The 21,650-nt window shown below is 53.9% G+C and overlaps 1 protein-coding gene across 1 annotated transcript in view; it reads left to right on the top strand.

Moving 5' to 3' along the window:
• Nucleotides 1-21,650, top strand: part of Pacsin1 (protein kinase C and casein kinase substrate in neurons 1) — a 49,065-nt gene that overhangs the window by 18,667 nt on the left and 8,748 nt on the right. The gene's annotated exons all lie outside the window — the stretch shown is intronic.

Here is a 21,650-nt window from a genome sequence, read left to right as displayed (position 1 = left end):
AAAAGTTACACGTAGAATCACAGTGTGATCCAGCAATCCTGCTTTTGGCTTTTGCCCAAAAGAACTGAGAACTAGGACTCAGACACTGGAACATGAGTGTTCATGGCAGTATTAGGCACAGTGGCCAAAAGGTCAAGACGAGCCACCAACAGATGAGTGATAAGCAAAGCGTGGTCTAGACATAAAATGGAAAGGTACTCACCCTTAAAAAGGAAGAGAATCCTGAGAGATGCCGCAATGCAGATGATCTTGAGAACTCTGTGCTGTGGGAAAGAAGCTGGAGGCAAATGGACGGATAAGTGATTCCATTTAACGTGAGGAACCTGGAGGAGGCAAATCCACAGGGACAAAATAAAACGGTGGCTGCCGGGGCGGGGCGGGGGGAGGACGGGGAGTTGGCTTTGCATGGGTACGGAGTTTCTATTTGGGAGGAAGGAAAGTTCTGGAGACGGGGGGTGTGATGGTTGGAGAGCCCCATGGATGTACTTAATGTCACGGAATCGTGCAATTGGAAATGATTAAATTGAAAATTTTTTTTGTGTCATGCATATTTTACCTTGATTAAAAGAAAATTGCTCCGGGTGGCTTGAGAGAGGCCAGCGTGTTGGTGTGAAAAGAGTTGTTGGAGCTCAGTGTCCTAGGTGTGGCCGTGGGGGGAGAACAGCCACATCTGCATGGAAAGGTCAGGGTCAGGGAGGATGCCCCCCGCCCCATGAAGCAGGCAGGCTGGTGGAGTGATTGGCAGGTCCTTCGGCTGCTGGGCTCCAACCCCACCTTGGCTCGTGGAGTTCTGTGCAGTACCTGGGGCAGGTGTGTGCTGGGTGCTAAACTGGGTGATCCAGGTAAGATTATAGGAACCGCATCCACTCCGTCAGTGTCAGCTCATGAGATCCGGGTGTGAACATAGCATCATGGATGTGGTCGAATTTATGAGACATGCCACGTGCTCTGCAGTGTTGGAAAGAGTATTCAGGTCTCTCTTGAAAGAATTCTCTGGAACAGTTGGAAGACGTGACCTCTGGGTTCCGATGTGTTCACCCTACAGACTTGATAAAGATGGTAGTGGTAAGGAGGCCAAAACCAGAAAAAAAAATCAACTTGGAACGGCTTAAACCACTTCTCAAATTTTGCATACCTGGATCACATGTCCCCTGTTAAAATACAGACTCCCCGACAGCGGGTCCGGAGTAAGGAGAGGCCTGGGATTCTCCCTTTCCAACAGGCTTTGGGTAGCACTGGTGTGGGTGATCTAACAACCAGAATTCCAATAGTGAGGGTCCTCAAACATGGTCCTCCATTGTGAGACTTGGAAACATGTTTTAGATGACTGGTGCTTGGGTCACCGCTCAGAGTTTCTGATTTAGTTGGTGTGGGGTTTCCTAGGTAACTAGGCAGAAAGTTTAGGAAATACTTGCTTAAACAAGAAGAAAGATTCGTCATCCCTCTTACAAGGATCTCCTGAGAAAGATGGCTTCCAGTTGTTTAACTCTGTGACTCAACTTCAAAGAACCAACTTCTTTTCCTCCTCAGTGAGGAGGTTTGGCCCTCAAGTTAGCTCCCCCTGGCGTTACAACATGGCTGCCATGGCACCGGATATCATGTGCAGACTCCACAAGGTCTAGAGATAAGGGACTGTTTCTTCCCAAGTGTCTCTTTTCATCAACAAGGAAACTTTCTGGAAGTCTCTCAGCACTTTCACTTTGGTCTGATTAGTCTAAAGATCAGAAGTACCTCAAATGGCTTAACAGTTCTCAAAATGGGGTCTCTGGCCAAGAGCATCAGGATCTCCTGGGTACTTGATAGAAGTGTAAATTCTTAGGCCCTGTAATAGACCTACTGAATCAGAAATGTTGGAACAAGGCCAGCAATCTGTGTTTTAACAAGTCCTCCAGCTGATTTCAATGTCTGTTTACTTTTTTGGCATGTCTGCCGACTGGGGGTGGGTGTTGCTTCTATCAGTGAATTGAGGCCAGTGCTGCTAAACACCCGTGACGTGCAGGAGAGCCCACAGCGAAGCAGCAGCCAGTCCAAGTGTCATGGTGTCCAAGTTAAGAAACCCTGGTTTACACCGAGTAGCATTTCCCACGAGCCTTGTTTTTTTTGGTGCTGGGGATACAACCCAGGGCCTGGCACACGCTAAGTCCACGCTCTGCCTCTGAGCTGCATCCCCACCCTGAGTTACTTTTTTTTTTTAGGTACCAGAGATTGAACCCAGGGGTGCTTAACTGCTGAGCCATGTCTCTAGCCTTTTTTAATATTTTATTTAGAGGTAGGGTCTCTCTGAGTAGTTTAGGGCCTCCCTAAGTTGCTGAGGCTGGTTTTGAACTCACTGGGATTACCGTGCCTGCCCTGAGTTACCTTTTTTTTTTTTTTTTTTCCAGTACTGGGGAGCCAACCCAGGGCCTCATGCATGCTAGGTAGGTGCTCTACCAGTGAGCTACACCCAGCCCAGCCTTATTTATTTATCTATCTATCTATTTGTCTGTCTTTCTTTATTTTTATTTTTTATTTATATATCACAGTGGAATGCATTACAATTCTTTTTTAAAAAATATTTATTATTTAGTTGTAGTTGGACACAATACCTTTGTTTTATTTATTTATTTTTATGTGGTGCTGAGGATTGAACCTCACACGTACTAGGTGAGTGCTCTACCACTGAGCCACAACCCCAGCTCCATTACAATTCTTATTACATATATACAGCACCATTTTTTCATCTTTGTGGTTGTATACATAGTATACCCACACCAATTCGTGTCTTCATACCTGTACTTTGGATAATAGTGATCATCACATTCCACCATCATTAATTACCCCCTGCCCCTCCCTTCCCCTCCAACCCTTCTGCCCTATCTAGAGTTTGTCTATTCCTCCCGTGCTCCCTATCCCTATCCCACTATGAATCAGCCTCCTTATATCAAAGAAAACATTCGGCATTTGTTTTTTGGGGATTGGTAACTTCACTTAGCATAATCTTCTTCAACTCCATCCATTTAACTGCAAATGCCATGATTTTATTCTCTTTTATTGCTGAATAATATTCCATTGTGTACATATGCCACATTTATTTAATCCATTCATCTGCTGAAGGGCATCTAGGTTGGCTCCACAGTTTAGCTCTTATGAATTGGGCTGCTGTAAACATTGATATGGCTGTGTCCCTGTCGTATGCTGTTTTTAAGTCCTTTGGGTATAGACCGAAGAGAGGGATAGCTGGGTCAAATGGTGGTTCCATTCCCAATTTTCCAAGAAATCTCCATACGGCTTTCCACAATGGCTGCACCAATTTGCAGTCTCAGCCCAGTTTTAAATTTTTATTTGGAGACAGCCTTGCTAGTTGCCCAGGCTGGCTTTGAGCTTGTGGTGGCCTCTCCTCTGCCTCCTGAGTAGCTGGCATTCCAGGGGCGCGCGCCCCACATCCCGTCTGTATCAACCAGGACCTGGTTAACCAGGGCAAAGGGGCTGGTCGTGAGGCCCCAACAGAGCCTGCCCCCCAAACTTCCACGTTGACCAGGCATCCCCACCATCTGCTGCACAGTGAGCTCCTTCTTGCTGGGTGAGCTCTTTCTTCAGAAATAGACACAGAAATAGCACAAAATCTAAGCACGGGACTTGCAGGTCTGAGGCCTCTGAGTGTGAGGATGAGGCCGAGCCCAGCCCTCACCCCTCGGCCTTGAGTCCTGAGGGGGAGCCGGGCCGTGGCAGGAGTCGAGTTTGGCTGAGTCTTAAGAATTATTGTTAATGCTGTTTTATCAAGAGCTTAATCATCTCTCTAAATTTAGTACATGATCTGAAAGGTTGGCTGCTTCCCGAAGTGTGATTTTTGTACCGTTTGGGCTTTTTTTTTTCCTCCAAGAAAGGCAGCCACAGAATTAGACTGGGATGTGCAGGACCTGCCTTTGGGGTATGCCTGCATTGGTGTTTTTCAACTATACCTTCTAGAACCGTCCATTGGCACTTCCTGTGACGGTGGCAATGTTCTACATCAGTGCTGTTCTGTCAGTGGCCACCAGCTATTGGGCACATGGAATTTGGCTAATGAAACTGAGGAATTGATTTTTTTAAAACTGAATTTCCAATTTTATTCAATTTTGATTAAATTTAAATAGTCCCATTACACGAGGGGCTTCTATAATGGGCCACACAGCCTTTCCCGATGGCCCCTGGCAGTCTCCTGGCCCAGGGGGGCCTCAAGAGGGGCTCAGCACACAGGATACGTAGAGCTGGATGAATTGTGATTTAGAGGATGATGTGTCCTGTTAATCTCAGTAGGAGGTCCCTTAAGCTCCAGAGAGGGGCTCAGTATTTTGAATTTTGCAAAAATTTGTATCCAAATTCAACATTTTCCAAGCTGGGGTAGTCAAATCCATGTAGAAACTCAGACTTTTTGCTTTGATGGAAACTTTCTCAATTCAGTGTAGAAACATTGGTTATCCTAGGCTTCCCGGAAACTCTATCTTATAATTAATTGAGTGAAGAGTCATTTGTTGGGTGTGGTGGCGCCCACCTGTAATTTCAGCAACTTGGAGGCTGAGCTGGAGGATTGCAAGTTTGAAGCCAGCTTGGCAACTTAGTGAGACTCTGTCTAAAGTAAAAAATTAAAAGGTCGGAGGATGTAGTTCAGTGGTAGAACACTCTTGGATTCCATCTCCAATATGGCAACGACAACAACAAAAATGTTGTTTGTTTTCCAGTTTTTTAAAAAACTACTTAGCACGCAGGTTATTTGGTAGGCAGAAATCTTCCAAGACCTGGGGTTCTTGTATACATAGAGTCCCTTGGTGGTGAAGAGGTTAGAACTTGCTAATCTGCCCAACTTGCTTAGTTTCAAACTGACACCCAGAGGAAAGCAACTTAGGTGGACAGAGACAGGGCTGAAAGTCAGAGCCCAGGCCTGGACAAGAAGCCAGTGTGTGGGCAGGGGGCTCGGGGTAGAGCCCGGGCCCAGTATGCCTCAGTCCTGGGTTCAAACTGCTCCCCAGCAAAAAATAAATAAATAAATAAAATAAAAATTTTAAAAAATATCCAGTATCTGAGACTGAGTGAGTGAGTGTGTGAGTGTGTGTGTCTGTCTGTCTGTCTGTCTGCCTGCTCCAGGTGCACCGGCTTCCCAGGATGGTGATGGTGATGGTGTCTGTGGTCTTCTGTGATCCAGAACAGGGGAACAGTCTCTCTGATGGCCATCCTGTAGGGTAGCTGGCACCGGCATCACGATGGGGAAAATGCAAATTCTTGGGACCCCCCAGACCCGGGGTGGATGAGTACCTAGTGCTTCCTGCCGTCCCTGGGCCCACAGCTCTCCAGACTTCAGGCCCTGGTGTAGCTCCTCCCATCTGGGTGTGGCCCTGCGAGTTCTTCCAGCCAATGGGGGCATCAGAAAACCTGACCTGCAGAGGATTCCTGGAGAAGGGCTGGCACGTGTCATTTGGCTGCTGGTTCTCGGGTCCAGCCACCCTGCTGCAGAGACTGTGATGGAGAAAGGGAGACCAGGAGAGGAAGGGAGAGCGACAAGGACAGGCACCCAGCCGGGTACCCTTGCCGTCCCAGCTGGGGGTCAGTCATGTGTGTGAATAAAGAAGCCGCCTTGGACTTTTCAGTTGGGGCCAGGCAAGAGCAGAACCATCCAACGGAGCTCAGGCAACATAGAATAAAATATAATAAATCATTGCCCCTTTACGTCACTGAATTCTGGGAGCTTTATTAATCGGCAACAGACGACTGATAACCCTGCTGAATCTGAATCCACACGGCTGCAGCCGGAATTTATACTTTGAGCAAACCTCCGGGAGGTCCTGGTGTTCCTAAAGCCCGTGGAGTCCTGGAAGAGGAGCTGCATTTGGAATCCCAAGGCCGGATTCGAGTAGCCATGAGCTTAGGTCTTTGGACGTTTCTCAGCTTCTTTCTGGCTCCATGTCCTTGTGTGTCATAAAGAGCTAAGGACAGAGTCTAGGGATTCAGGGGGAGAAAGTGCTCGTGAATTGGAACTGGGAGACAGAAATGAGGAGCTTCGAGTTGCAAAAGTTGTAAGAGTCAAAGTGGCATTACTGTGGCTTGGGACTCTGAGGCAGGAGGATCAAGAGTTCAAAGCTAGCCTCAGCAAAAGCCCCTGAGTAACTCAGTGAGACCCTAATGAAACAAAATATAAAAGGGGTTGGGGATTAGGCTCAGTGGTTAAGTGCCCTTGGGTTCAATCCCAATACCAAAAAACAAAACAATAATAGATAAAGCTGGGAGGTTCCAAAGGGAGGGACCACGTGCCTGTGTGCCTGTTAACCAGGGCTAGCCACAGACTCTGCCAGAATGACAACTTCACACACAAAATACTCTGCAAAGACGTCCACCCAGCAGCTGACTGTTCAGCCTCAGACCGCCACCACCCGTGTAATAATCCTCTGGCCAAGGAATACTGTTTCAAAATATCTGATGTAATCTCTCTCTTCTTGCCTTTAAAAACATCCCCCTTGAGCTTGGAATGTTGCTCAGTGGCAGAACACTTGCTTAGCGTGCTCAAGGCCCTGGGCTCAGTCCCCAGCATCATACACACATCTCAAAAAAGGTCCCCTTGCCTCAGCCTCCCTGAGTAAGCACAGAGCTTACCATGGCACACATATTCCCATGGCAGTGCCGTCAAGCTGCTCCGGAAGAGACACGATCTTTGAGAATCTGTTTGCTCTTTAGCTGGACAGGTCACTGCTAGCCCTGCCGGCTGTGCTGGAGCAGGCCCGGGACACTGCAGCCTGCCTGGTGCTGACCTGTGACCCTATGGGACTGTGATTCTGGCATCTTGGCCCAATTTGGTTCCCTGAGATACCAGAGGTGAGGAAGTGGACTAGGGCTGTCCTGTGGCTAGTGGTGGGGGACAGTCCCTCCAACCCACAGCAAGTCCTGCCGCTCCACCTCTAGCGGGTGCCTGGCTCCCAGCCTTTGCCGTCTCCCAACTCTGGCTCACCGGGACTATTACAAGAGCCTCTTTGGTTTTTGGTTTTGTTGTTTATTTTTATTTGTTGTGGTGCTGGGGTTGGAACCAGGCCTCACACATTCTAGGCAAGGGCTCTGACACTGAGATACACCTGTAGCCGTTTGTTTTGTTTTTAATTGAAATATAACATAAGTTTACATATATTTTTTAAATGAAGTAGGATAGAAGACATTTCTAGTGGCCAGAGGGATGCTCCCTCCTATTGGGTCCCCTGGAAGCAACTGCTGTTCTGACCTTAATCGCTAAAAAGTACATTGGCCTATTCTTGATGTATCTGCAGTTTTTTTTTGTGTGTGTGTGTGGTGTGTGTGTGTGTGTGTGTGTGTGTGTGTGTGTATAAACTTCTTGGTAGTTACTCTAGGTGTTACCATATATATTTACCTATATCTGTATGTCTTTATACCCATCCATCCATGAGTTTGACCATCAGTCCATCTGTCTGTCCATCTATCCACCCACCCATCCATCCAATCTGTCCATCTGTCTATTGGTGTCAACATTTTACCAGTTCAAGTGAAGTGTAGAGACTCACTCACACTCTAAGCCCCTGTATCCTCCCCATTTAAATCTAATTGTCTTGACTATTCCCTCTGCATCTGACCACATCCTCGTTTTTTGCTTCAATCCTCAAACATAACATAGATCTCTATTTACCCACATTTTTACTCTTTCTGTTGTTCTCCACTCCCCCCCATGCTCTGAGATTCCTTCTTTCATCGTTTCCTTTCTGTTCCAAGAACTCCCTTCAGCCATTCTAAAATCTGCTGAAGACCATTATCTTGCAACCTTCCTCTGGGAGCACCTGGGATATTTCCTCTGGATACAGGGTCCTGGGTCTGCCACTGCTTCCTGGCTGCCATTGTTTCTGGTGAGAAATCCGCTGTCTTTCATTTTACCCTTTTAGATAAGGTGTCATTTCTCTCTCTTTTTCTCTCTGCTTACAGATTGTTTCCTTGTCACTTCTTACATCCATTGTTTATCTTTTGCCAAATTTAGAATATACTTTTTTTAGCCACTATTTCTTTGATACTTTTCTAGTCCCCACTCTTTCTCTTCTGCTTCTTGGACTCTGAAAACTCGGATGTCAGATCTTTTGTTATAGTCCCACGGGTTCCTGAGGCTTTGTTCTCCCCCACACTTGGTCCATTTTCTGACTATTGTTCTGACTTGGGTAATTTCTACTGTTCGACTTCAAGTGCACCGACTTTCCCTTTCCTATGTCCATTCTGCTATTAAGCCCTTCCAATGAACTTCAAAATAAAATACCAGTGACTTCCCTTTACACTTAGAGTCAAATTTAGAGTCCTCGCCATGGGCTCCCAGGCTCTACAGGATCTAGCCCCTGCCTTCTTTCTTTTTGGGGGGTGTATTTAGGGATTGAATCCAGGGTTCCTCTACCACTGAGCCACACCCCAGCCCTTTTTATTTACTTTTTGAGACAGGATCTCGATCAGTTGCCTAGGCTGGCCTTGAACATGCCATCTTCTTGCCTCAGCCTCCGTGGTCACTGGGATTACCAGCATGTAATCCTCTGGCTCCCTCCTTCCTCTTGACTACCTTGCCTCGTTTAAGACCTCTTTGTCTAGCTTACTCCACCTGCCATCCATTCATCTACCCAACTGCCCATCAACCTGGTACTTCTCATACACCTATCTCTGGGGATCTTGTGAACATGCAGATTCTGATGCAGGACATCTGGGGTGGGACCAGAGATTCTGCGTTTCTTACCAGATAACAGGTGATGCCAAACTGCTGTTCCTTAGATCCAGGTTCTTGCTGGCTTGTTTGTCTATTTTGCAGTACTGGCCCTGGATGGAACCAGGGGCCTCGTGCACACTTAAACATGAGCTCTAACACGAAGCCATGTGCCCAGCCTTGGACCCAAGCTTTGAGTGTCAAGGCCTTAACTGTCCTGAGCCTCAGTCTCCACAACCATACAACGATTCACTGTGAAACAGTGAATCTCCATGCATGCTTTCCCGGCAGGGACTCAGCAGATGCTCTGTGAGGATCCCTGGCCACCTCTGGGTCCTGTAGGGCCACTTGACATTTTCTCTTTCTGAGTTGCCCACCCCTAGCACCCACCCATCTGCTCAGCCCCCTTTGAGACCCTCAGGGGAGCCCTGTCCATTTTATTTGCCCAGAGCTGGCCAGTCCCACCCGTCATGCATCGGTAGGGATTGGGGAGGACTCTGGCATTTTGACAGTCATGGAACATTATGCAAATAGGATGCAAAGCAGCATCTAATGAGCCCTGATTGCATTTGCCCTGGTGGTGGGGAGCACGTGGATAGCTGTGCTGAGATGGGGGAGGGCAGTGAATTTGGGGTAGGCAAAGAAGAGCTGGCAGGCATGAGGGCAGCTGCTCGGTGGCCTGAGCCTGACACCTTTCTCCTGTGTGGGCCAATCCCACTGTGAGGCTGGGCATGACTAAGCTGCACAAAGAGGGGCTGAGGTGAGGCATGGGGCAGGAGCTGTCCCTTGGCCTGCAGGTGGGGGAGCAGAGGGCTGCAGTGACTCAGGGCCTTCCCAGCAGCAGATGGGGCCAGCTTAGGCTGCCAGTGGGGGTGGATGCTCTCTGGGCTGAGGAAGGAGAGGGTGACAGAAGGGGTCAGCTTCTCCCATGGGGTCTTTCTAGAATCCCAGAGTGGAAGGACAGGACTCTGGCTCTGCCAGATGGCAGATGGGGCTGGGCCAGGCTCACTGGGGTGGGCTATCTTTGGTGTCCCCAGAGGAGCCCATTCTTTAGGAGAAAGATGATCCAGGGCTGGGGTCGGCAGGTGGGCCACAGGCTCTGTTACAGCACTTGGGGACTCAGTTCCTCCCCACCCAGGCTGAGGCCTCCTCCCTGTCCAGGAAGCCTCTGCTCTGGGGTGCCTGGCCTCCCCACCATCCTGTCCTGGGTTCTTCCTGAACCTTGCTGAGCACCCACAGACCTGGGGACAACTGGTGTTAGTCTTTTCTCAAGGCTAGAAGTCATCTCTGATGTCATTTGGGGGGTCTTCATTCCCACAACTTGACTGGTACTTTTAAGTACAAACAAGCCTATTCTGAGGGCTGGGGATAGGGCTGGGTGAGCTTGCATGCACAAGGCCCTGGGTTCAATCCCCAGCACCACAAAAAATATTAAATAATAAAATAAAGCCTATCCTGCCTTTGATCCAAGGATAAGAAGTTAATTTGAGTGAAACCTTAAGACACTAGCGGCTGTGGCCATGTTTCCCATGAGGTCTTTCTTAATGGAATTTCCGTGGCACATGGAAAAGGCTTGTCAGGCCGAGGGTTCAAATCCCAGCCCAGGTCTTTACTGACTCCCTCACCAGGGATGATTGATCCCTCTCTAAGCCTGTTTCTAGTCAGTCCAGTGACCTTACCATGTTGAGCTGCTGTGACTGCAGGAGAGGCCAGGAACTGGGACAGCGTTCAGTAACTCCCCTCCAAAGGCGGGGCTTTTTTGTGAGTGTGTGTGTGGGGTGCTGGGGATGGAACCCAGGCCTTGTGCATGCGAAGCAAGCACTCTACCAACTGAGCTGTACCCCAGCCCCTGAGTCTGGGCTTTGTGTTGGTACTCTGCATCTCAGCACCTAGAACAGTTCCTGGCACACAGCGGTGCCAAGTCAGCACTTGTTGAATGAACAAAATTCCCTATTTCATCTGTTCCAAGATGATGTTCCCCTTCCATTTTGACATCTCCGATATTGGGATGCTTCTTGCCATGCACGGCTGTCTTAGTTTAATTGGCAGCAATCTTATGATTGAGAAGGATCTTAGATGTGATGAATATGGATGAGACTATCATTTTTATTCAGAGGCATGCTTTGGCTTCATGTTGGGAGAGTTTCTGGTTCTGTTCTGCAGTATCTGCCCTCTCTGGGGGTGGCCATGTCCTTAGAATTGCCCTGGGGCACAGGGGTTGCATTGCCCCTTGCCTGAGGCCCCCAGGTGGTGCTGGGCTGGGTCCTTCTGTGCACCCTGGATCCCAGTCCCATCTCAAGTCTCCTGCCGCTCTCCCCCCTTGTATATGTTGTCCCTCATGAGGGAGTAGCAGGGCTGTCTAAATTCCAGAATTCCCTCTGAAGAGGGAGAGGCGCTGTTTCACTCTACGCCGTCATAACTTCAAGTGCCAGGACTGGCCAGCGATGAGGGAGGTGGAGGGGATCTGTGTGAGTCCCCTAGGCTGGTGTGGGGCTCTAAGCAGGATCTAGTTTGGAGCAGAAGGAGGATTTTCAGAATGGGGGTCATGGTGGAGCCCTTCTCTACTCCCCCCAGTTCGCCTGCCAGCAGCAGCCTGAGACACTGCACTGGGCAGATTAGTGCCTGATCCGGGGTGGGTGGAGCTGACAGTCAAATCCTCTTCTGGGAAGATGGAAGCCACAGGACACTTTACTCCTATGGGTCCCTCCCAAGGGCGTGTGTGTGTGTGTGTGTGTGTGTGTGCAACTGTGTGCATTTGTTCTGATGCCTGTAGATGTGTGTGTGTGTGGGGGTCTTAAAGATCTCTGTGTGTGGATGTTAGTGCTACATGTGTATGTGTGCTATGTGCACATGTGTAGGTAGACACACAGACTGGAAATGCATGTGTGCAAATACGTGTAATGGCGTTTGTATCTTCAAGTGTGTTGTGGGGTGCACACAGGCACTGACACCCATGAGCAGTGCAAGCCCAGATGTGAGCTCTGAGGGATGTGTGGCAGCCATGTCCTGTGGGAGGAGCATCAGAGTTGCAATCACAAGGCCTCAGGTCCCACAGTGGCCAGTCCTGAGGAACCCCGAGTGTTCAAACACTCTGGACGTTTTACTGCTGTGGGCCTCAGAGCCAATCTGTAAAATGGGTATGAAATTGTAGATGAGCCTGTCACAGTCAGCCTGGCTTAGAATAAAAAAGACTCAAAATAACTGAATGAGAGAATAAATAATTAAGAAAATAGCAGTGTTTTACAGAGCAGCATGCCCTAAGATTTTAAGCACCCAAAGGGAGTGCATGAAAAGGTGCTGTCCGGGAGGGAAGTTGGGAGCCAGGATCTCTTGGGGGTAGGGATGGAGGAAAGGGCGGCGAGCCGCGTCCCCGCCAGCCTGTCTGTAAAGGGAGGTGTGTGCGCCCCTGTAGACGCCGCGCGGTGCGGAGGGCGGGCGTCCCCTGGCGTACACCGGAGGGAGGTTGTCGCTGCGGAGCATTGCCCAGTTGCCATAGAAACGAGCAGAAGGAGGTGGGTGGCTGGAGAAGGAGGCGGGTCGGGAGGAGGGAGCGGGGAGGAGGCGGCGGTGGGGGGCGGGGAGCTGGCTCCTGCAGTTCTGGCGCTGCTGCCTTCCCGAGCGAGCGGCGGAGGGGACCCTAGAGGACAGAGCCCCCACCCCGGCGCCAGGCCCCCTCCCCGCCTGCCACCACGGAGCAGAAGGAGGACGGCCAGCTCCTCCGGCCCTGGCCCGACCCAGCCGGGGCAGTAAGGTCCCACCTGCCGCAGGCTTGGTGCCCGGACCTGCTCAGGTAGGCTTTAGCGTGCAGAAGGGGCTGCGCGGAGAGTGGGGACGCGGGCTGTCCCTGTCCTCCTGCCAGCGGCACCTGGTAGGAAGCGAGCAGGTGGGAGGTACAGGGGCCAGTGACCTGCTGGGGAGTGGGCTTGGGACACAACCAGCATCTGGAGAGGCTCTGGTCAGGACCCGGGTCTTATCAGGAGGACTGTCCCCTGTCGCCTTTCCACCACAGCCACAGGTCCTGACTTTGTAGACATGCCCCCAACCCGCCCCGAGGGCAGTGGGCGGAGGAGGGCTGGAACCTCCCGGGACCCACAGTGCCACCCTTCCCCAGGGACGGAGGCAGGAGCAGGGAGAAGTGGTCACCCACCCCCACTCAGGGCTCTGCTAGGTTCTGGACATTTGGAACAAATAGACTCACCTCCCACCCTGGACAGGTGACCCTGAATGGTCTGACCACCCTCTCAGGTGACCCTGGATGGTCTTGGCACTGGACTTGAGCCCCCTACTCAGGCAAGAGACACCTTCTCCTGCTCCAAGCTCAGCCCCTCCCCCTCTGCTCTCCCCCCAAACCGAGCGGACTCTTCTCACCCCAGGTCCCCAAAAGGACCCTTCTGCCGTCCCCAGGGTCTTCATGTTGGGTACAGAAGAGCGGGCTCTGGGTGGGGTGGGGGTGCCTGGCCCTCCCTCCCCTTCTCTCTGCTGTCCCTCTGCTGCATTGCTCCTGGGGACAGTCTCCTGCTGCTAGGGGAGCTCGGGCACTGCGGAGGAGTCTTTGCCCGCTGCTCTGGAGGGGTGGGGTGGGGCTGGGGAGGAACTGGGCGCTCTGCCCCCGCACTGGGCAGGAGCAGGCTGGAGGGGCTGCAGGTGTGGGAGGTGGGCTGCCGGCTTGGCCCTGATTGGAGCTCTGGGGCCATGGCCGATGAGGGGCAGGAGATCCCCGCCTGAGGGCATCATTGGCATGCGGCTGTGGTAAGCTGAAGAGCCTACCCCCTCTCCACCGGTCTCCTCCCCCCAGCACCCCTGAGAGCTTGGCTGAGTCCTTTACTAAGCCCCAGCACCATAGTGAGGCGTCTTCTTCCCCTGAGCACTCGGGGTCAGAGGATGTGATAAGGGACCCAAGGGGGTCTTGTTATGGGTAGGGGACACCTATGGAGCAGCTCATAGGTTTGCTTGGCTTCTGCCAATGTTGGGTGCACACTGCTGAGCGCTGGCCGGGGGGCTCCCACTTTGGGGGTCCAAGGCCTTGAAGGGGAGAGGGCAGGCCTGGGGGGTGGAGGACAGGGGGGGATACAGAGCTGCCTGTGCACACTGACACCCTCGATCCCAAGTCCTGCTGCTCTGAACCCCATGGCCCTCCTCCACCAGGCCTGGGGCTGACATCTGTCCACCGCCCTCTGCCCTCCAGCAGCCTGGCTCCCTGGCCTGTGTGAGTCAGGTGCTGCCTCCACCCCCAGGGAGGGCCTTGGTCAGGCCTGGGGTAGGTCCTCTTAGCAAGCTCCTCTAGGCCACCGTCCCATTCCTGCCCTCCCTGCTCCAAGCCATCTCTGCCTTCCTTGGTTTTTTTACGGCCCCCTGCTCCTGTCAGGCTCTGTCTTTTCCTGCTGGCCGTCCCCTACTCTTGTTCTCCGAGACTCTGGAGCAGGCCTGTTCTTGTCCCCGTCTCTCTCTCACACTCATGTGCACACAGCCCAGGGCACCTGCCTCCCCCACCAGCGGTCCCCACTTCACAGCGAGCCCAAGGGAGGCCCAGAGTAACTCGGAGGCCTGGGCCAGGACTGGAAGAACACTCTGGCCCCAGTCTGGCTGTCCTTCTGTACCCCCAGCGCAGGAGCTCAGAGATGAGGCTCTTCATGGACATCTCAAGGTTCCAAAACTGGGCTCCTCTCCCCCAAAGCTGGCCCTCCCCCATGCCAGCCATCAGCCACTCCATCTGCCAGCTGCTCAGGCCAGAGCCACCCCCGACTCCTTCTCTACCTCCAAACCATTGGCAAATCCTGTTGGCTCAGGTGTCCCCGCACATCCAGCCCCACCCCCTGCTGCCCCCTCCTGGCTTTACCACCTGGCTGAGCCCTGTCTGCCCTCACCAGGAGAATGCAGCCAGGGCCTCAGTTCCCTGCCTTCCTCACCCGCTCTAGACTGTCCTCCCCAGCTGCAGGTGAGCCTGGGAAACTGAAGCCAGATCCCATCCCCCTTCTCCGGCCCTACAGTGACTCCCATCTCACTGGGAGAAAGTCATGGCACTTCCTCTGACCTGTGAGGCCCAAGTCATCATCTGCATCCTCAGCTCCCCCCATTTCCCCGACCTCACCCCTCCTCCTGCCTGCACCCACCTATTCCTGTTTTGTGTCAGTCCTGCTTCTGCCCCAGGGCCTTTTCACGGCAGTGTCCTCTGGCTGCATGCTCTGCAAGGCTCCCTCAGGTGCTTGCTCAAATGTCACCTCAGAATGACCTTCTCTGACCATCCTGCATAGAAGAGCACCACTCCCAGCCCCCACCACCCCTCCCAGACTCCTTCCCTGTCTTGTTTTTCTCCATAGTCCTGTCACCTTCCAACACCCTTTATCCTTTACCTGATTTCTTGTCGGTCCAGACCCTTTAGCATGGAAGTGCCGAGGCTCAGGAATGTTCTCACCCTTTCACTTCTGTAGCCTCTGAGGTGAGGACCGGGGCTGCCTGGTAAACCAGGGCCTTGGGGGTTGGCTCTCAGCGCCTGTGCTCTTATGGGGTCCTGGAATTTGTTCCTCATGGAGGATGCCAACCCCAGGCAGTACCCAGGGACATGGGGTCAAAGGGGACACTGAGCATGGCCTGGGTCTCTTGCTTCTTGCCTTTGCTCCGGCCAGAACAGTTCTGCAAGGCTGGGCGGGAGGAGAGCTGGCCTTGGCATCTTCTCCCAGTGCCACTGACGGGAGAGGCCAATGGCCCCCTCTGGCCATTCCTGGTTCTCTGCTCTGGGGAAAGCATGCTGCCTGCCACCCCGACAGGGGCGTGGCCAATAGGGCCCCCAGAGCCCCAGGCCTGCTCTGCTCTCTAGATGGCCACAGAATCAATGGACAGACAGACAGAGCCCTGCACAGGGCCCATGTGAGTGACCGCTGGTCTTGAGGAAGGAGACGCCCAGAACAGAAGTTGGGGGGCCTCTCTCCTGCTTCTGAATTTATGGGTGTCTCACTTCGGGCCCCCAGAAGCCATCCTGAGAGGAGGGTGTGTTCTTGTGGGAGGTGCCTGCAGGACCCCTGGGAGTGGCAACAGAATGAGACAGAGGGAAGGCCGCCCAGAGGGCCCTCTGTCCAGCAGGTTGTCACCCTGGGCATCACGGCCTCGTCCTACTGGGAACCGGAGGCGGGTGCTGGTGCCCATTCATGACGGCAGGTCAGTGGCCGGGCTGCTCCTGCCCTGCCCCATAGCTTGGTGATATTTCTTGTGTGGCTTTGCCTGCTCTGACATGTAGGTCCCCAAAGGAGGTGTCTTGTAGCCTGTGGCCACTGACTCAGCCTTGGGGGTCCCCTAAGGCCTGTGGGCAGCAGAGCCTGGGTCCCCTGGTTGGGAGCAGGGGGCATAGGAGCTGCCCCTGGGGTGCATTTCCAGAGGGGGCGAGAGTGAGTCTGCGGCCTTGGGCTGCTAAGGGTGGGAGGGTGAAGGGCAGGGCCAAGGCCAGCCGGGGGGCTGCCAGCTGAGCCCGTGAGGCTGGTCACAGTGGGCAGCCATCAACCCTCTCCTCACTGGGACGCCTGAACCCACCCTCTGGCTGTGCCCTGGCTTTCCCTGGACCCCCAGCCCCACACCACCTCCCGTCTGTGTTTCCGTCCTCCCTGTCCTCCTTACCATTGCTGAAGGGAGTCCCCTTGGGGATTCCAGGGGCTTCAGGACAGAGGAGGTGGAGGTCCCCGCCTGATTTTAGAACCAGAGAGAAAACAAGAGGCAGCCAGGCCTGGGGTCTTCCTTTTGCAGGGGACCTGGGGGCTGGGGATCCCAGGTAAGGTCCAGCAGCCCTGAAGGGGTCCTGGGGTGTGAGCCGAGGGGCCAGTGGGTCCCCAGGAGAGATGAGCCTCTGTCCATCCGAGGCCTCTGCTGTGGGCAGTAGGAGCCAGGCTGACCCGGCCTCCTGTGCACGGCCACTCACTGCCTTCTGCGTCTGCCCCCCCACAAGGGGACACAGAGGCACAGGGAGTTTGAATGACTTGTTGAGGGCGCAGCCAGGAAGTGGCAGAGCCAGGATGTGAACCCAGTGTCCAGTCCTCCTCTCTGGGCCCGTGGGCCATGCTCCTGATGACCCTGGGAATCTGGGGCATCTCTGGGCTGTAGAGAGAGCAGTGGCCACCCGGGAGCCCAAGAGGCATTGTTCCCAGCCGGTGGGTGTGACTCAGAATGGCCCCAGGCGGCAGGGAGGGGTGGGCCAGGTTGGGGTTTAGAGAGGGCTGGCCCCTGACCGGAAGTAGGGCTCTGGGGGGAGAGGGTGATGGAAGAGGGGATGGCAGGCACCCCAGACGGGGAGGAGCCTGGCAGGGGGCTCCTCAGGCACAGGGGCACAGGGAGGAGCGGGGACAGCACCTCACAGCTAACCCCAGTCCTTGCTCCACGTGGAGTCCCAACCAAGGCTGGTCTCGTGTGGCCGCACCTCAACTCGATGAGCCCGCGCTTCTCTGGGAAGCGAGGACCAGGGAGCGCTGGAATGTGTGTGGGAACTTGGACAGAGGAGGCCATGCTGGCTCCCCATGGCCCTGCCTAGGGATGAGTTGGGAGAAGGCCAGAGGCCAGGAGGATGGGAGGGACCACAGTGCTGGACTGGGTGCCTGGCAGGATGGCATGGGAAGGACACAATCCTGGGTCCAGAACCTGCTCCACCTCTTCCCCGCTGTGTGACCTTGGACAGGTTATTGAGCTCTGAGTCACAGATGCCGGTCTGTAGAACAGGGCTGTCCCCGCCATTGCTGCGGACTGTCGTGAGAATCACAGCTGATGTGTATGGAGCGGCTGCCCCATAGTAGGTGCTCGAAAACGGTTGTACTTGATTCAAAAGGAGAGTGGAGAGGGGCCAGGGGGTCACTGGGCTGTGGTTACTGTGCTCTGAGTCGGGGGAAGGAGGCTATGCTGAGGACAGAACAGCCTGGGGACAGGGGAGGAGGAGACCCTGGCACAGGACCCCAGGGATGACCAAAAGGGCAGGAGGCTTCTCCTGGAACTTGGATTCCCTCTCCTGAGGGACGCTGGCTCTAGATCATGGAGTGCCCACAATGTGCAGTTAACTGGATTTGGCTTTGGGATACAGAATTTCTCAAGCCAGGGGTAGATGGGACAAGGTCCCTGCCCCTCAAAGCTCTTTTCTTTATTATTTTATTTCATTTTGGTACTCAGCGATGCTTTACCACTGAACACATGCCCAGCCCTTTTTATTGTTTATTTTGAGACAGGGTCTTGCTACGTTGCTTAGGGTCTCACTTAGTTGCTGAGGTTGGCCTTGAACTTGCAGTCTTCCTGCCCTCTCCTCTGGGGTCACTGGGTGGGAGGGCACCCAGTGACTGCCACATAAAACATTGGTTCCCTCTGTTCCTGTTTTCTCTTTTCCTTCCCTGCCTCTTGCTTCGTCCTGATCCCTGCCAGAGGTTCTGGGGGATGAGGATCAGAAAAGACCAGTGCAGAAAGGGCCATGGCCCCCAAAGAGGACTGAATTCCTGCCTCTGAACTCTGGGATCAAATCCCAGTCCCACCTTCCCTGCCTAGGGGTACCAATCAGGGTTCTTCAGAGAGACAGAACCAGCAGGCGATGGGTGGATGGGTGGATGGATGGGTGGATGGGTGGATGGATGGGTGGGTAGATGGATGGATAGATGGATGGGTGGATGGATGGGTGGATGGGTGAATGGATAGATGAATGGGTGGATGGATGTATAGATGAATGGATGGGTGGGTGGATGGATGGGTGGATAGATGAGTGGGTGGGTGTATGGGTGTGTGGGTGTGTGGGGGTGGGTGGATGTGTGGATGGATGGATGGATAGATGGATGGGTGGGTGGATGGATAGGGATAAGTTTTTAGGGGACTTCAGCTCATGTCATTCTGGAGGCTGAGAAGTCCCAGGACAGGACAGGCTGAAAAGGCAGGGGAGTGGGTAATGTGGCTCAGTTCCAGTCCAGACAGCTCTGAACCAGGGGAGCCCATGGTGTGCCTCCCAGAGCCAGAAGGCTAGAGAATCTGGAATTCTCATGTCCAAGGACAGAAATGGTCTCAGCTCCAGATGCAGGAGAGCCAGCTGATTTGCCTTTCTTCTGCCCTTTTGTCCTGTCCGGGCCCTGGGCTGACTGGGCCCACCCTGGGTGAGGACAGATCTTCCTTTCCCAGTCCTCTGCTTCAGTCCTCCATATGAATACTGCTTTGCCTGCCATCTGGGTGTCCCTCACCCAGGCCACGTCCACACCTAACGTTAACTGTCACTAAGCCCCCTTGGGCAGGTAGCTTTGGGGCTCCTTGATTGGCCATGGGAACCCCCAATCCCATGCTGGGGATCAGACCCTGGCCTTGCACATGCTCCACAAGTGCTGTGCCACTGAGCCACACCCCTAGCTGTTGTGATATCGAGTTCCACATGAAGTGCTCTGCACAGTGCCTGGACCAGTCCAGCCCTCGACACCTGCTGGCCACCACCATTACTAGCACACGGGTGGCCTCCTGTCCTACTGCCCTGGCTAGCTTTCCCGTGCCACCTGGTCAGCCTCTTTAACAATCACATCCCTGAGCCTGTGGCTTCTTGTCTACAGTAGAACCTGCCGGACGGGGTTGGTTGAACACCAGCTGCTTAATAAAAGTAAAGGTTTCCAGGGTCACAATAGCCTTATGACCACTGGTAAGAAAAATCAGATGGGCTTTGTGCCCACTTGATGAGCTGAAGAAAGTTGATTGTGTCCCCAACTTGGCCACAGGGAGTGCCAGATGCCAGCCACATCAGGTGCAGCTCTTCAGGGACAGCTGTTGATTGCCATTCAGAAGGACACAGCATTTGACCAGAGGGAGCTTCTCGCCTGCTCCCAGGGTGGAGGAGGCAGGGGTGGGATGATGCATCTGGCCATGTGGCACTGGGGATACACAGCCTGCCTCCCTGACTCTTCTCTCGGACCCTGCCTGCCTACCTTCCTGAGCCCGTCCCTGTGTAGACCCAGCCCAGGGCTGCAGTGAGAGAGCCTGAGTCTACTGTGGGCTTCACATTCACATCTCATCTCATCCTGAAGTCAGATCATTTCACAGAATGGCCCAGAGAGTCTATGTGAATTACCCACAGTCACACAGCAGATTAGAATTGGAGCAGTGACAGCTGGAGCAGTTTTCATTACACGTGCTCCTTCAGCTGAGAGCCGGGAAGCTGGTCACCTGCTGACCCCAAGGATCGACCCCAGCAGGTCCCACCTGCTCTGTGCCTGGACTCCTTGTCTGGACAAGGAGGAGAGTGGTCCCAGCCACGGGGCATTCCCTTCTGGTCTGCATGCCCCATCCTAGCTGCATGGTGCCCCTTCCCCAGGCTGAGAGTGCATGTTCCTTCCTGGTCCCTGACCCTCCTCTCGTCTGACACAGGCTGGAGGGGGTTTTGAAGCACATGCTCCACTTCCACAGGCAAAATTAAAAGAGCACAGAATGATATAAAATAAGAAGTGCCCCTCCTACCCTGTCCCCTATGCTCCAGTCCCTTGAACGTGACCACCGTTACCAGTTTGCTTTGCCATCTTCTAAATCTTCTCTGTTGGTCCATCCATTGCATACTGCACTCGTTTTGCTTCAGTGGTGTGACGTGGGGAGGGTTCCACTCAGTGCCAGGGCACTTGGCACAGGCCTGCACTTGACTTAGCCGGTGCCCTGGAGGCAGGTACTTGGGTTGATTCCAGCCTTCGGCGCTGACCAGCGCTGCTGCAGTAAATAACCCTGTGCATCTCGGTGCGCCCTGCGACTGGGCGGGAAATTCCTAGAAGTGGTATTGCAGGGCGGAGTGTGTGCCGAAGAAACTGTACCAATAACTTGATCCCTTGTGTTCTGCCAAGTCACTTCCCCACTACCACAGGCGGGAGGCACGCTGCTGGGGTTCACCTTCATTCCCATGAGGCACGAGAAGGCCGTACAGGGTTGTCGCCGGGAAAAGAGCACCAGGCCCTGGACAGACAGGGAGACCAAGGCCAGGGAAAGGCACATCTTTGGCAATGATCCTCCTGGGTGGGTACCACCTGCCCTGAACCTGAGGGCCAGCTGCTGCTAAGGGGCAGGGCTCCCCTGGTCAGCCTCTTTAACAGCCACAGCCCTGAGCCTGAGCCTGTGGGTTCTTGGACTAATTAGCTGGACTGAATCTTGCACACCCCACCCTCTCTGAGCAACCTCACTGGTCAGGATCCTCAGTCCCTGATCTGCAGCATAGAGATGGGGAGGTGACCCAGAGCAGAACCAGGGTCCAGCTGGAGGCCAGCAGCTCCTAGTGCTGGAGGGCCTGGCTTGGAAGACCAGGGCCTGGTCCTCCGTGTCCTGTCTTCTCACTATTGAGCCATGCTTGCTTGGGGCGGCAGCAAGGCCTGGTGGGGGAGGGGAGTGCCCCCGGCCCCGGGGCAGCACATGGCCTAGATTGGACAATGGTGATGCCAGCTGACAGATCCAGGGCAGCCACAGCCGCCCCAGACACTGTACAGATCACAGTGGTCTGACCCGTGGGCCAAGGGGTTCTGCGCCCTAGATGCTCAGACTTACAAGCTGCTGATGGGGGCTGCGGGGGCTGGTATGAAGGCCACCAGGGGAGTGCTGATGGCTGGTGGCCCTGCCGGGGGGTGAGAGAAAGCCTTCTGCCAGCCTCCCGGGGAGCGTGGGTTCTAGCTGCCGGTAGAGAGTTGGGGGGCTTTAGGGCCAAGACCAGGCACTGCACTGGCTGGAGGGGTTTTTGAAGCCCAGGGGGATGGTTTTGGGGAGGGGTTTTGGGCCTAGTGCAGGGACCCACCCAGCTGGGTCACTGTGGGAACGCTGAGGGGAAAGCTGGTAGGACCACACAGAGCCCAGCAGCCCCATCTGAGAGGGCAGGGTTGAGAAGCCCGCTGGGAATCCCCAGGGGGCCCTGCAGGATGCCAGCCTCAGGGACAGCCTGTGGCATATGCACAAAGATCAGCCTGAGGCTGGCTGCCAGGAGCTGTGCTGTCTGTGACATAAACCACAGATTCACACAGCACGAATACAC

This window comes from Urocitellus parryii, chromosome 8 (assembly GCF_045843805.1).
Source record: "Urocitellus parryii isolate mUroPar1 chromosome 8, mUroPar1.hap1, whole genome shotgun sequence".
NCBI lineage: Eukaryota > Metazoa > Chordata > Mammalia > Rodentia > Sciuridae > Urocitellus > Urocitellus parryii.
Note: the sequence above shows the minus strand (reverse complement) of the source record. Positions and strands in the feature narration are given on the sequence as shown.